Here is a 14,946-nt window from a genome sequence, read left to right as displayed (position 1 = left end):
TGGGTACAAGAATGATAATACATCATTTCAATCAATTAGACCAAACTGAATTCCAACTCTCTTATGACTGAATTACCCTGAAATGAAAATTATAAAACTGATGACCTCTTATTTTAAATAATTAAGTCCACTGAATATACTACATTAAGGAACTGGTATTAATAATGGGGAAAAAAAGCTGAATTCTGAGAACTGAGAATTCTCATCACCTTTACCAGTAACTGTGGACCTACAGACTTAATTTTTTCAATGCCTTACACTGGAAAGTGTGCAGGGCAGGGGTAGGTGCAGAAAAATGTTAAAACTTACGTACAAAATGTGTATGTGAGTGAGTGCCTGTATAGTCCCTGAATATCTTTGAAAGGAAGAAACTGGGGACAAAAGTCACTTCTAAAGAGAGGGTAAGTGTGGCTGGGGGATGAGATGAGAGGGAGACTTTTCCTTTTCGGACTTTCCGAATTTTGTATCAAATGCAAGTATTATTTTTTAACTAAATTAAAATGTAGTGACAGTGGGGCGCCTGGCTGGCTCAGTCGGTAGAGTGTGTGATTCTTGATCTCCGGGTTGTGAGTTCGAGCCCCAAGTTGAGTGCAGACATTACTTAAAAATAAAATTTTTATTTCCCCCCCAACAGACTCTTCACTACAGAGAACAAGCTGAGGGCCCCTGGAGGGGAGGTGGGCAGGGGATGGGTTAAATGGGTTAAATGGGTGATGGGTATTAAGGAGGACACTTGTGATGAGCACTGAGTGCTGTAAGTGATGAATCACTAAATTCTACACCTGAAACTAATATTAAATTGTATGTTAACGAATTTAAATAAAAACAATATTTTTAAAAAAATAATAAAATGTACTGATTGTATAATATACATCTCTTCTTAAATGGCTACATAAACACCTGAATCTTTAGGAAGACTTAGGGTTTCTAAAGCCAAGTAGATGATTATCTTAGCATGTTTTGGTGAATATCTCTTATTCTCCCTGTTAGAATATTCAAATTAGAGTATTTCAATTATAGTATTTTTCTGGAAATATTCATAGGGAAGAAAAATACTCTAATCCTTTCTTACTGTCTTCTTAAACTCAAATGTAAATAAATATATACATATAAAAGACAACATCACCTTAAGGATCCTTTCTGACCCCTTGTTTAGCTACTAAAGGTATTTCTGATGCTTTCAAGATAGATAAGACTCTATGTATGAAAGGATATTCCAGTAAGATATACAACTCCAAAAAAGACAAGCTAATATAAACTAATTTTAATGTTCTATCTTCATGATTTGGACTAAGGTTACCAATCTATAACACCTGTGCCTGATTTTGAAGTCAACAGTGAGGGGGGAGTATACCTTAAAAGGGTAGACTGCCCTTTGAGAATTCAACAAATCAACAAAAGATGATGCTAGGGTCCTTTTATAACAATAGTTCTTTTTTTTTTTTAATTTTTTTATTGTTATGTTAATCCCCATACATTACATCATTAGTTTTAGATATAGTGTTCCATGATTCATTGTTTGTGCATAACACCCAGTGCTCCATGCAGAACGTGCCCTCCTCAATACCCATCACCAGGCTAACCCATCCTCCCACCCCCCTCCCCTCTAGAACCCTCAGTTTGTTTTTCAGAGTCCATTGTCTCTCATGGTTCTTCTCCCCTCCGATTTCCCCCCCTTCATTCTTCCCCTCCTGCTACATTCTTCTTCTTCTTTTTTTCTTTCTTAACATATATTGCATTATTTGTTTCAGAGGTACAGATCTGAGATTCAACAGTCTTGCACAATTCACAGCGCTTATCAGAACACATACCCTCCCCAGTGTCCATCACCCAGTCACCCCATCCCTCCCACCCCATCCCTCCCACCCCACCCCCCACTCCAGCAACCCTCAGTTTGTTTCCTGAGATTAGGAATTCCTCATATCAGTGAGGTCATATGATACATGTCTTTCTCTGTTTGACTTATTTCGCTCAGCATAATACCCTCCAGTTCCATCCACGTCGTTGCAAATGGCAAGATCTCATTCCTTTTGATGGCTGCATAATATTCCATTGTATATATATACCACATCTTCTTTATCCATTCATCTGTATAACAATAGTTCTTAATCCTTCTTACACTCCAACACTTACAAGGATTACCACATATCCCTATCCATTACAGTGGTTTCTTACCATTATGTCCCCTGGGCCGAAATCAGAATATATGTTGAAATTTGAAAACGCCCCCTTCTCTTAGGGAATACCCTTTTCCAGCGTAGGAATCACACTGCCTTAATAAGGTATAATGACACCCAGGTCTAAAACTTAACTGTAACCAAATTTAACATATTAACCTCATTTAAAAAAAAAAAAATCGCCCCTCTCAATGTTTCCCCTCAACTTTGAACTCATATCACCAACTGCTTGTGAGTAGCACCATGTGGATGTCAGTTCCACAGTCAACAATTCTTGAACTTAACATATTGAAAATAGAACCCTTAATATCCATCCTCTCAAATCTGATCCTCTCAACTGTTCCTAATTCAGTAAATTATTCAGTTCCTTTGTTCATCAGCTGTTTATTAAGCACCCACTATGTGCCAAGCACTTTTCTAGATACAGTGAACATCGTCCCAGTTGCTGAAAGCCCCGAATGATTCATTATTTTCTCTTTTCATAAATTCCCTATCTCCAATCCGTTGATTCTGCCTTTTTAACATATTCTCAAACTTCATTTCTCTCCATTTCTGATACCACCATCCTAGACCAAACTACCACCATTTCTCTCTTGGACTATATCAGTTTCCTCCTAAATCCTCTAGCCACACTGGACTTCTATCCTTGAATACACCAAGTTCATTTCCATTTTGTGGCCAAACCATTCCTTCTGCTTAAAACATTCCTCCCATATACTCCCAGGGCTACTACTTCTCAGCTCAGTTGTTACCCACCCAAGAGCATTTCCCTGACCACCCAATCAAGAATAACCCCAACCTCACCTCCATTCTCTATACCAGCACCTTGTACTTTTTTTTCCCACCAGAGCAATTATCAGTATCTGAAATTAGTTTGCTTATTTGCTAATCGTTCATGTCCTCCCAACTAGACTGTGAGCTCCATGACAGCAGGAATCATGTTCACTGTACCTAGAAAAGTGCTTGGCACATAGGGGGTGCTTAATAAATAGCTGATGAACAAAGGAACCTATCTAAAGAAAGACAATGTCAACCATGAAAGATAATGGTCAGCTGGGAGTGAGGCGTCACAAAATATTATTTAAAAATGTCAATGGGAGAGTGCCTAACTGTGGTTAACATTAAAACTGTGCCATGATATTCCAATTCTCCTTTCAGATACATGATAGGTTTATATTTGCCCATCATCTTGAAGTTAGGTATGGTCATGACTTGCTCTTGCCAATGAAATATAAACAGAAATCTTTGAGAATCACTTTCTGTGATTCACTCCTATCACCATCACTCTATTGTGGCAACTAGCAACAGGACAGAGATTAAGGTTCCATCTGTCCACATTCCTTAGCAAGGATAACATAGAGCAGAGCCCCCAGATAACTCACATGTAAGAAGAATCAAGGAGAAATAAACCTTTGTTATTTGAAGCCCTGAGATTTGGGCGTTGTTACTGTAAAATAACACAGGCCATCCAGACTGATAAACCATCCTAACAATGTTGTGGGCACATAATAATGTAATCAGTCTTACTAAGTAGTCAAGTGATGCCACTAAGAATACACAAGTAATTTCCTTCTGGTTATTATTCAGTTTCTAAATAGGTCTGCCAACAAGAAGAGAAAAAACTGTTTACATGGAGTTTATGAATTCTTGTCCCTGATGCTATTTTTCAATAAATATTTCCCAAATAATGAATGCCACCCTATACAGGCATACCTACTAGCCTTCCTTACCTGGAAACAGGTGAGAATAACTGTGCTTTTTGTTTATTATCTACACCAACTATTCAATAATTAGTTACTGAGTTCAGGTCATTGTCGAGGAAACAGACTAGAAAAGTAGACTGGATAAAATGCACAAGTCCCTGGATACTGGGTCAGGAACATGGACTTTAATTTTATAGACAAAATACACTTACTGAGAAGCTTTGTATAGGAATCATATGATTAAAAACTATTGTTGGGGCACCTGGCTGGCTCAGTCGGTAAAGCAGGAGGCTCTTGTTCTCAGGGTCGTGAGTTTGAGCCCCACATTGGGTTGAGAGATTAAACTTTTTTTAATTTTTAAAAAACTATTCTTGAAGATTATTTTATACGGCAGTTGTAGAAATAGGATGATTGGAACAGGAGTGCCAAGAGTACTAATTTCCAACAGCTGTGCCATGAATCCTCCACAGACGAAAGGCCTAATTTTAATCAATCTATATGATTTATTTTGGTTACAACACTAAACGTACTGTTAATGATGTACTAAGTGGTACAGGAAATAAGCAAGGCCTAAGTTGTTGGGTTTTTTTAAAGATTTTATTTACTAAAAAAAAAATCATTGGCAGAAAAAAAAAGATTTTACTTATTTAAGAGAGTGCATGAGCAAAGATTTTATTTATTTATTTGAGAGAGAGAGAGAGCGTGCATGAGCAGGGGGAGGGGCAGACGGAGAGGGAGAAGTAGACTCCCTGCTGAGCAGAGAGCCCAGATGCGGCTCAATCCTGGGACTCTGGGACCATGACCTGAGCTGAAGGCAGATGCTTAACGGACTGAACCACCCAGGTGCCCCAGCAAGGCCTAAGTTTTTGCAAATAAGAATAAAAGGCACACTCAAAAGTCAAAGTTGCACTAAAGTAAGATCTGGTAATGGACAAAACTGTACTGAGCATGAGGGGCAATCAGGTCAGTAATTACTACAGAGTTCTGAAAGGCAACCAAGTGAACAATAGACGCTTTACTATCAGTTAGAGGTATTTTTATATTATAGGAATGACTGGGTTGTAATCAAGTTGGTTTGTATTCTGAGTTCTTTCAAGATACTCAGAGCATCTGTGCAGTACTCCAACAAGCTTGTTTTTTCCTCAACAACAATCCATTCCTTTCATTCAACAAATATTAAGTACATGTTACAGGCTAATTACCATTCTTGGCACTGAGAAAACATGAGTGAACAAAACAATGATCCCTGCCCTCCTGGAGTTTATATGCTAGTGGCACTTAAATTCCATTCTAAAATTTCTCCCCCAATCCTATTATGGGAGTAGCTTTTACAAATGCCTTTGGCAGATATCATCTGATTAATGCACACTAAGATGTGAAAGACTAATAGTCTCACCAGAGATAATTACCCTTGAAAAGTAAATACTTCACAGATTCACAGACTCTTAGAACTGGGAAGGACCTTGGAGATAATTTCAATTTACAAATTAGATTAAGGGATCTGCCCAAGAACACTCAGTCACCAGTAGGAGAGCAAACCCTAGAACTGTGACTTCCAGTGTTAGTGCCTTTTCCATATAACACCAAGCTGCCTGTTTTAAGATTACACTAGTGAGCAGGAGAGATGCTAGAATGGGCATTCATGATTCATACATAGGTGATACGTTCCTGGATGACTGTTCAAGGCAAAAAGAATTTCAGGCAGTGTGTAAACTTGAGAGGTGGTTATAGGGGAAGCTAACTGGGGGTACCTTTCAGAAGACTCTTTCTCCCATCTCTACCTTCATCATGTCCCCAAAACAAAGACAGTAAATACAAAACTTCTCCAAAGTTAATGCATATTAGAGGAGATACTTGGACATGAGCATGAAGTAGTAAACACAGCATTTGAATCTAGCAAAGTCAAACTGTACCTTATCCAAGTTGAAAGTGTATGGTCCCAGTAAAGGTACCATTTGTATTAAGTTCAAGGTTTTTTTTTTTAATTACTTTCCTAAAAACATTTATCAGAAAGCACCAAATTAACTGATATGGGTCATGGGTATAATGATTGATAAAATAGTAATGTAATATTGATGGGGGTGATGTTATGAGGCACTAGGCAAGCATTTTTAAGGATAATGCCTCTTCCTCCACAAAACAGTTATACTCATTTCTTGCTTATAAACTGTTCCAATCTATACATTTGAAAAACTCAAACTCGTCCTTTAATCTCTCAAAGGTTCATGAACCAACCTGAGACTTATTTAGTATTCTAATAGAAACTGCATTTAAAAAAACTTTTCAAGAAGAGGGAAAAGACTTGCTAAGAATTGAAAAATAAGCTTTGTACCAAAAAAACAAAAGAAAACAAAGAAAGATTATTAATTTTAAGAGTTTTACGAAGAAAAAAAAGTTTTAGGAAGAATGTAAACTGACAGGCAGCAAGGGTCCTCATTAAAATCTCATTATGGGTGTCTGTGATGGCAGTTTCTACATCTAAGGTGAAAATTATTATGAGAAACCCCCCTCAAAAAAATTATTATGAGACTTCCAATTTATTTCAGTAGCTCTGCCATTCTTTTAGCTTCCAATGTTTAAAACCTTGAAGATACCATAGACTTTTGCCCCTATTATTTTCTATAGTTAATCGGTCACCATATTCTATTTCTTCCTTCAAAATGTCTCTTTTGAATATAAGCAAAATTCCCAATTTCAAAAGAACACACACACAACAAAGACTGTGACTATTAAAAAGAGCATTTTTCATGCAATGGAAAATACTCATGACATGCTGAGTCAAAAAAAAAGGCAGAACAATAAAAACCCACAGGGAGAAAAATGTATAATCCTAGTTTTATAGAAAGGAAAATAATTATCAGCATAAAAAATTTTTGAAAAAGGGACGCCTGGGTGGCTCAGTCAGTTAAGCGTCCGCCTTCGGCTCAGGTCATGATCCCAGGGTTCTGGGATCGAGTCCTGCATCGGGCTCCCTGCTCAGCGGGGAGCCTGCTTCTCCCTCTGGCCTGCCGCTCCCCCTGCTTGTGCACTTTCTCTCTCTCTCTCTCTGACAAATAAATAAAATCTTAAAAAAAACCCACCACATGAAAATGTTAACAGTTGTTCTTTCTGCTTGGGGTGGGGGTGGGAGGTTCTAAGTGCTTTTAATTTTTTTTTTTTCACACTCTCTACATTTCCAAAATTTCCTACAATGAACATGCATTATTTTCAGTGAAGAGACATTATTTTCAAACTCAGAAAAAAATGTCAATTAAATAACTGTCTCATTTTACCACTACATGTCATTCTCACTGCCCTCATCCTATTTCCTTACAGCCTCCCCTCCTCCGAAAGACTCCAACAACAGCCTCCTTCTTTAGGTCTCTGAGCCAGCTTCCCCTAGCTTTAATATTACTTGTACTCATGCTCCTAACATTCATCATTCATACTTATATAAAGCACATGGAAGCAGAGGCTGGCCATATAAACAATCAGCTCACAACAGGGTTTCTCACCCTCAGTACCACCGACATTTGGGGGTAATTATTTCTCATGGAGGGGCTGTCTTATTGCAAGATGTTTAGCAGCAGCGTTCCTGGTCTCTATCCAGTAGATGCTAGTAGCACCTCCCCCAATTCTAGTCATGACACTGCCAAATGTCCCCTGAGGGACAAAAACTGTCCCCAGTTGAGAGCCACTGATTTAAAAGTTTTAAACTTCCAAAATCATCTGTGTATATACATATATGTCAAGCCTAAACTTCTTTCCCATGTGTGTCTTATACAATTATACTTATTCTCAGTCTTGCCCACATAATCTCCCTTTTCTCAAAAGGAACTTTCCAAATAGATCAGGTCCACTGTTCCTAGAAAAATAATTTCTTTCTCACTTCCAAGTCTTTGACACACCGTTTCCTCACTAAAATTCCTCATTCACGCTTCTATTCAATGCCCTACATCCATCCTTTAGTAGCTGGTTCTTTGCAGAAGCAATACTGTTCAGCCTAGTTCAGTTCACCATATACAGTCTGCACTAAACAACAGTATTTTATATTGTTGCTGTTAATCTCATATCCCAAACTAAGGTTTGTTGCCCTGGCACATTTCTTTTGTATAAACAATTGCACCTAACACTGCTGGGCATAGAGACAATCAAAAGCTTGATAACTGATGAATGAAATTTAAATGCTCTGCTGCAAATCACTGTAAACTGATTTCTTATGAAATGATTTTGCTTTGAACCTTTATTTCTTGTCATGGAGCTATAAGTATAATCATTCCAGATACAGAGTAACCACTCAATAGAATTTCAGAACAAAAATATATAATGGTATATTTTAAGGAATATATAGGTTTCAAACTGTTCTCTACACTGTCAGGAATGATATAAAGGAATTAAAACTATAAACACAAACATGAACTTTATGAACTCCATTTATCTTAAAATATCCAGCGGAATTTTTGCTCAGTGCACAAAATTTAAGTATGGTCAACAAGAGGAGAGAACTCAATTGAATAGTGTGTGAATGTATATATATACACGAACACACTTCACATATATCCCCAGTTGAGAGAAATAAATGAAAGAGCTTTGTAAAGTAAAAAGAGTCACAATATAAAGGATGCAGTTAAAGAAGCATAGTTAAAAGCATGAAGCCAGCCTGCTTGGGTCCCAAATATATTAGCTGCGTGTCCTTGTACAAGTTACTCAACTTCTCTGTGTCTCAGTTTCCTCCTTGTCAAAAAGGGGATAATAATAGTCCGTCCCAAAATATAAAGCTCTCAAACACTGCTTAGCATATAGAATGCCCCCCCAAAATACTTACCATTATTATTATTACAATGCTAGTTATTAGCCAAGTAAAAGCCTCAATGTATAAAATTCTGATTCAAGTCTGAAGCAGGTTCAAACAAAACAGAATAAACTACTGACACAGTTTAAGCTATTATTAGGTGGTCTAGGTTCTTAGAATTTTTTTGCTAGTGCTAAACTATTACACAACTAATTTTTGTCAGTTTTTTTTCTTTTAATCTGTAAAGAAACTGACATAGACACCTCTGTTTTCAAGGAACTTTACAAGCCACAAGAAAACAATTGAACTCTTTGTTATCTCCATATTTAAGCCAATTTAAAAGCGTGGCAAAAGCCTGTAAAAGTACTGTTACAGAACAACTTTTCAGAAAATACAATGAGATTTTTAAAGTTGCAATCAGCAATTCTTATGCAGTTATGTCAAGCTTCTGTGCTGCTAAACAAAAGCTTATCTGTCAGGGAACCACGGACCCGTCAGAAAATAAGGAAATACCAAGGCCCGGCCTAGGCGGCTCGGGAAAACAGGTCCTCAAACAGACCGCCGCAGACGCGTTCCGTCCTTCCCCCTCCCCGGCGTGCAGCAGTCGGCCCCACCCGCAGATAAATTAAGTGACAGCTGGCCGCGTCCACGCCTCTCCCGGCCCGGGCCGGGCCCCCGGCGCCCCCCCCCCCCCCCCCCGCTCCCGGCGGCCTCCAGCGCCCTCCGCCCGGATGCTCCTCGCCGCGGCGGGGCAGGGGCTCCCGCCCGGACACCGCGGCCTCGCCGCCCCGCCCCCGACCCCGCTGCCGGCTCGGCCGAGCGGAGGCCGCCGCGGGGCCTCAGGTGGGCCCAGGGCGCGTCCGGGCGCGAGGAGACGCGCGGCCTCCGCAGGGCAGCTGCGGGCGCCGGGCTCGCGCAGGCCCGGCGGTCACTTACCGGCGCCTCATGGTACCGCGGCGCCTCAGCCCAGCCCCGGGACTAACCAACTACGCCCGGCAGCCCAGGACGTCCCTCGGCTCCCGGGCCGTGCCCCACTCTGAGCCATTCAAACGCGGCCGCGCGCGCAGCCCGCCGGGATAGCTTCCCCGGGGAGGTCTGGCCGGCTCCGCCCAACGCTGGCTCCGCCCTCCTCGGGTCGCGCAGGACCGGAGAGAAGGGGAAGAGGACGTGTGGCCATCACGCCCCCTGGTGGCCACGGGCCCGCACAGTAGTCTTGCAATGGGGCGGCAAGTAATAAGGCTGTAGGAACTGAGCTCTAGGAACTGAGGGTCATCAAAGAATGACCCTGAGCTAGTGACAGTCTGGTGAGGGAGACCATGCCTTAAGTGTTGTCCCAGGAGATGAAACAATCTGCTATAAGTGCACGGAGAGGTGCACGGAGAGATGTATTCATTCACTCCCATTTAAATGCACTAAGGCGAAGTATTTTTTTTTTCTTTTAAGATCTTATTTATTTATTTGACAGGGAGAGAGACAGCGAAAGAGGGAACACAAGCAGGGGGAGTAGGAGAGGGAGAAGCAGGCTTCCCGCAGAGCGGGGAGCCCGATGTGGGGCTCGATCCCAGGACCCTGGGACCATGACCTGAGCCGAAGGCAGACGCTTAACGACTGAGCCACCCAGGCGCCCCTAAGGCGAAGTATTTAAAAGCGTGGACCCTGGAGCTACGTGATCTTGACCAAGTCACATAAATTCCTGTGTGTTTTGATTTGCCCAACTGTAAAATGGGGATTATAATGGTATCTGCCTCACAGCTGTGAGAATTAAATGAATTCATACATATAAAATACTTAGAGGGATGTGTCTGGCATATGGTAAGCACTATACCATTGTTAGCTATTATGTTTCCGTTCCTAATATGTGTCAGACTCTGTGTTAGACTCTTAAGAACACAAGAAATATGGGGGCACCTGAGTGGCTCAGTCGTTAAGCGTCTGCCTTCGGCTCAGGTCATGATCCCGGGGTCCTGGGATCGAGCCCCACATCGGGCTCCCTGCTCAGCAGGAGGCCTGCTTCTCCCTCTCCCACTGCTTGTGTTCCCTCTCTCACTGTGTCTCTGTCAAATAAATGAATAAAAAAAAAAAAAAAAGAACACAAGAAATATGTATGATGCAAACCCTATCCCCCGGAAGCAAGCTCAGGCTTTTTGGTGTGGGAAACACTGGAATATGAGATTAGGGTTGGGTCTGTCCCTCACCTACTTTTAATCACTGAGGAAAATTCTCTTCATCATAGTAGAGACAGAGTGTACCCATCTTCAAAGGTAAACCACTGGTCAAGGTTAACCAAATTGTGACAGGAGCAAGATTGGTCTCTGCTAGGCCTCTCACCCCTTGCAGAAGCCAATCAAGTGGTGCATTCTTTTTTTTTTTTTTTTAAAGATTTTATTTATTTGACAGAGACACAGCGAGAGAGGGAACACAAGCAGGGGGAGTGGTAGAGGGAGAAGCAGGCTTCCCGCTGAGCAGGGAGCCTGATGTGGGACTCGATCCCAGGACCCTGAGACCATGACCTGAGCCGAAGGCAGATGCTTAACGACTGAGACAGCCAGGCGCCCCTAAGTGGTGCATTCTTGATGAAACGTTTCCTCGCTGCAATTACCAAATTCCTTGACTCACTTTTTTTAGGCTCTTTTTTCCTGAACTCTCCAGGGCTTGCCTAAGCAATGGGTTGCTCATGTTTGGTTCGACAATATTTTTGAGGGCCTACCATGTGCCAGGTTGACATTGTACCAGCTGCCACAGATAGCCTGGGAGAGCTCATAGCAGCTTGGACAAACAGGAAAAGAGATCATTCCAATACACTGTGGTGAGTGCAATGATAAAAGTATATACTAAATGTTATGGGAGTTCAGAGTAATGGGAGGCCTGGTAGACAAACTAATCAGAACTAAAATGTCATTAGATGATAAAAACAATGCATTTTTCTTCCCTAGTAACTTAATGCAAAAAATTAAGTAATGATGAAAGTTTGGGCCACTACTTTAGGTTGGTGGGAGAAATCTTTTAAGATATATTTTGCATAAGCAATGCCTTTGAGAGCCAAGCACAAGCAGGCACATGCCTATGTGTGGGGCCACACCTGTAACAGGTGGGACTATTGAGAGACTCCGGAAGGGTGAGTGGGGGAAGGGAGCAGGAACCCTGGGTTCTAGGGGTGTGCAACATAGAACAGTTCTTGAGTATGACTTCTACTAAGTAGGTGTGCCATTTTAAAGAAAATAAAAATCCAACACACATGGGTGAAGTCACTTTCTCTCAAGCTATTTCTTCATCACTATCATCATAAACAGGAATTTCCTGATGACCCACAAAAGGCACCATGTGGGGCCCTCATCAGAAAATGAGGAAAAGAGTGTAATACACAGTACTTTACCTCAAAGGAGGCTAGTTGATGAGAGAAGACAAATAACGGAGTCCTAGGACTCAAGGGAATCTGCTGCGTTAACATAGAAGGATCTCAGCTAAAACAAGGCCTCCGGTTGTCTGAGGCCAGAGGAGAATCCCGATATTCACATTTCTAGAGCTTCTTAGGGCATAGTCTCTCAGGCAGTTGTCTCTAGACTCAGGTTCTGAGGTTATACCAGTGATGAGCAGCCCTGGCCCATAGTTCTCATGTGGCTGCCAAGTGTCAACATAACTTAAGGTGAAAATAAAGAAATTTGCCTTCATATTCCTATGTTTGAAATATATACCATTTTAGTGATAAGAATGCAGGTCAGTTTTCTTCATTGACACTTTTTAGTCAACCAAAGTTGAATTCTTTTCCCTTGGAGTCCAATCAAGGTTTTTTCTTTTATAGATTAAAAAAAAAGATTAAAAAAAAAAAAAAAAAGAGGGGCACCTGGCTGGTTCAGTTGGTAGAGCATGCAACTCTCGATCTCGGGTTTGTGAGTTCAAGTCCCACAATCAGTATAGAGATTACTTAAAAAAATAAATTTTAAAAAAGTGCAGCCATACATATTTTTATTATCCCTCCACCAGTCCTTGTGCATAGAAAGGTGTGCACTGCTCACCCTCACCTTGAGCGGTCTCCAAGGGAATTTACTTCCCTGGCCATTCCCTCATTCCTTCCTTCTGAATACCTTATATTCCTTGCCTCTGAATGAACAGGCAGGTAAGTCAGCCTTTCTGCCCCCACCCCATCTGTCTTTCCTAGGGGTATGGATGTCATTCAGGGGTGTATAGAGTAACCCTGACCATAAACACTCATATGAGAAAAGAATTCTCATGCAAAGTCTTATGCCTCCTTCTAACTGGACCATTGGGGAGGATTGTGGGGGAAGATTTGAACCAGGCTTGAGAAGCTGGACAGGATTTTGACAAGCAGGGTGCTCTGGAAATTTGAGGGGCAGGGGAGGGAGTGCAAAGTAAGTTCTAGGACCACTGTCTCTCCCAATTTGAGTGAGTGGAGGTAGCTCTGCAGAGTGGCGAGAGCAAAGACTGAAAAGGTATGTAGTCACTTGACAGGTTGTGAAGATCTGGAGTGATCAAGCAAAGGTTTTTGGGAAAGAAAAAAAATCACTAGAAACACTTAAAAGTCTACTACTCATGGATAAGCACTATTTCCATTTGAATATATGTTTTTTTCAGATATTTTACTATGCAAATGTAGCTATATCTAAGAACAGAAATGAGATTATATCCTACTTACAACTTTGTAAACTGCTTTTTTATGAGAAATATCATATTACATATGTCAATCCATGACAATTAATATAAACGTACATAATAAAAATGGCAGTTAAAAAAAAGGCATAGGCATTGAGGGAGGAAGTGATGAAGTTAAATCAGTACTTTAGAAGGATTAATCTGTCACTGGGTTGCAAGATGGCTAGTGGGAGGAAGGGAGGATTGATGGCAAGAACGTTAGGTATGAAAGTGTTGTAGTTCAGACCAGAGGTTCAGGGAGCCATAGCTTTTACTGTGCTGTGTGTCATTCTCATCAATGCGGACTGATGCCAGGCCTGATAAAGGACAATGCTTGAAAAGACCTAAATAAAAGACAGCAATAGCTCATCCATTCCATAAGAAACTGCATCCACTGCTCAGCCTCAGAGCCTTTGGAAAATTCCAGGCACTTGACTTTGGCAGTCATAGTGGGAAATGAATCGTTTTTTTTTCTGTTCCTCCCTTCCCCACCTTCCTGTGTAGACTGTAGAAGGAAGGAATGGCATTAGGGAACATTTCTGGTAAGGCCGTAGCCGTGGAAATTAGCAAATCTCACTCATAGTTTACCAGATTCATGATTATTTCAATCACCACCACAGACTGATGCCCTCAATGGTGCAGAAGCAGCAGGGTTTTTTGGGGGGGCGGGGGAGGAGTTGGAGGGTAGGAGTGGTGGAGATTGTTGATTGGTAGGGGATCCTTTTGTTAAGACAGTTTCTGAGGGCGCCTGGGTGGCTCAGTCAGTTAAGCATCTGCCTTCGGCTCAGGTCATGATCCCAGGGTCCTGGGATTGAGCCCCCATCGGGCTCCCTGCTCAGCGGGAAGCCTGCTTCTCCCTCTCCCACTCCCTCTGCTTGTGTTCCCTCTCTCTCTGTCAAATTAAAAAAAAAAAAAGTTTCTGATGCAGCTCTCTGTTACACCTCTACAGATGGAAAGCAGGTGACGATATCTGCTGTTTACAGGTTTTCAAATCTGCATCCCAAGAGATCATTTCCCTCCTTCTCCCAGTAGATTTCCTGCAATTAGGGTACACTGTCATCAAGTAGAAGATGGTAGGGAGCAGCATGTTAGAGAGGAAAGAACACTAACTTTGGAGCAAAGCTCATCTCTATCAGAAGCCTGGATCACTGCTTTTGGGCCCTCTCTACTCCATTTTTACCTGAACTGCACAGTGGGGATAATAATATTCTTCTCCTCGGGGTTGTTGGGAAGTAGGGTAACATAGGTAAAACACTTCAATAGTGCCTAGTGCAGTGATTGTGTCTCTCTCTGCAAAACATTTCCCCCCTAACTTTACCTGCTCGGTGATTTTTCCTAGAGAATACAGGATGTATGGTTGCGTGCTGTCTTGGGAAAGCAGAGCCCTGGAATTACACCAGCTTTAGGAGGGGGGCCAGTGGTGGGAAACAGACTCACTGTGGTGCTGATGGCCTGGTACTCAGTACATGGCATCTGAACCCTATGGCCATATGCAACACAAACCCAACCGTGCAGTTGCTTGGGGGATTCACACCTACTGGGGCCTCAAGACAAACAGGCCTTGTGGAGAGGAGTTCAAGGGCAGGGGGACAGGCAGGAAGGCAATGAAATGGGCAGGACAGCAATTATAAGAAGCAGGATAATGTCC

General features: G+C 41.7%; 1 protein-coding gene across 2 annotated transcripts in view; it reads right to left on the bottom strand.

Annotated features, from left to right (window-relative positions):
• KATNBL1 (katanin regulatory subunit B1 like 1) overlaps nucleotides 1–9,737 on the bottom strand; it is a 41,927-nt gene extending 32,190 nt beyond the window's left edge. The window contains exon 1 of one of the 2 annotated variants that reach the window (XM_032417235.1): nucleotides 9,588–9,737. The gene's annotated coding sequence lies outside the window, so the exon portion shown is untranslated. The remainder of the gene's footprint in view (nucleotides 1–9,587) is intronic. The other variant, XM_032417236.1, reaches the window with a different exon arrangement.
• Between the last annotated feature and the right edge of the window lie 5,209 nt (nucleotides 9,738–14,946).

Source organism: Phoca vitulina, unplaced genomic scaffold, assembly GCF_004348235.1.
Source record: "Phoca vitulina isolate PV1807 unplaced genomic scaffold, GSC_HSeal_1.0 scaffold20, whole genome shotgun sequence".
Taxonomy (NCBI): domain Eukaryota; kingdom Metazoa; phylum Chordata; class Mammalia; order Carnivora; family Phocidae; genus Phoca; species Phoca vitulina.
The sequence above is the reverse complement of the archived record's forward strand: the minus strand, read 5'-3'. Positions and strand labels throughout refer to the sequence as shown.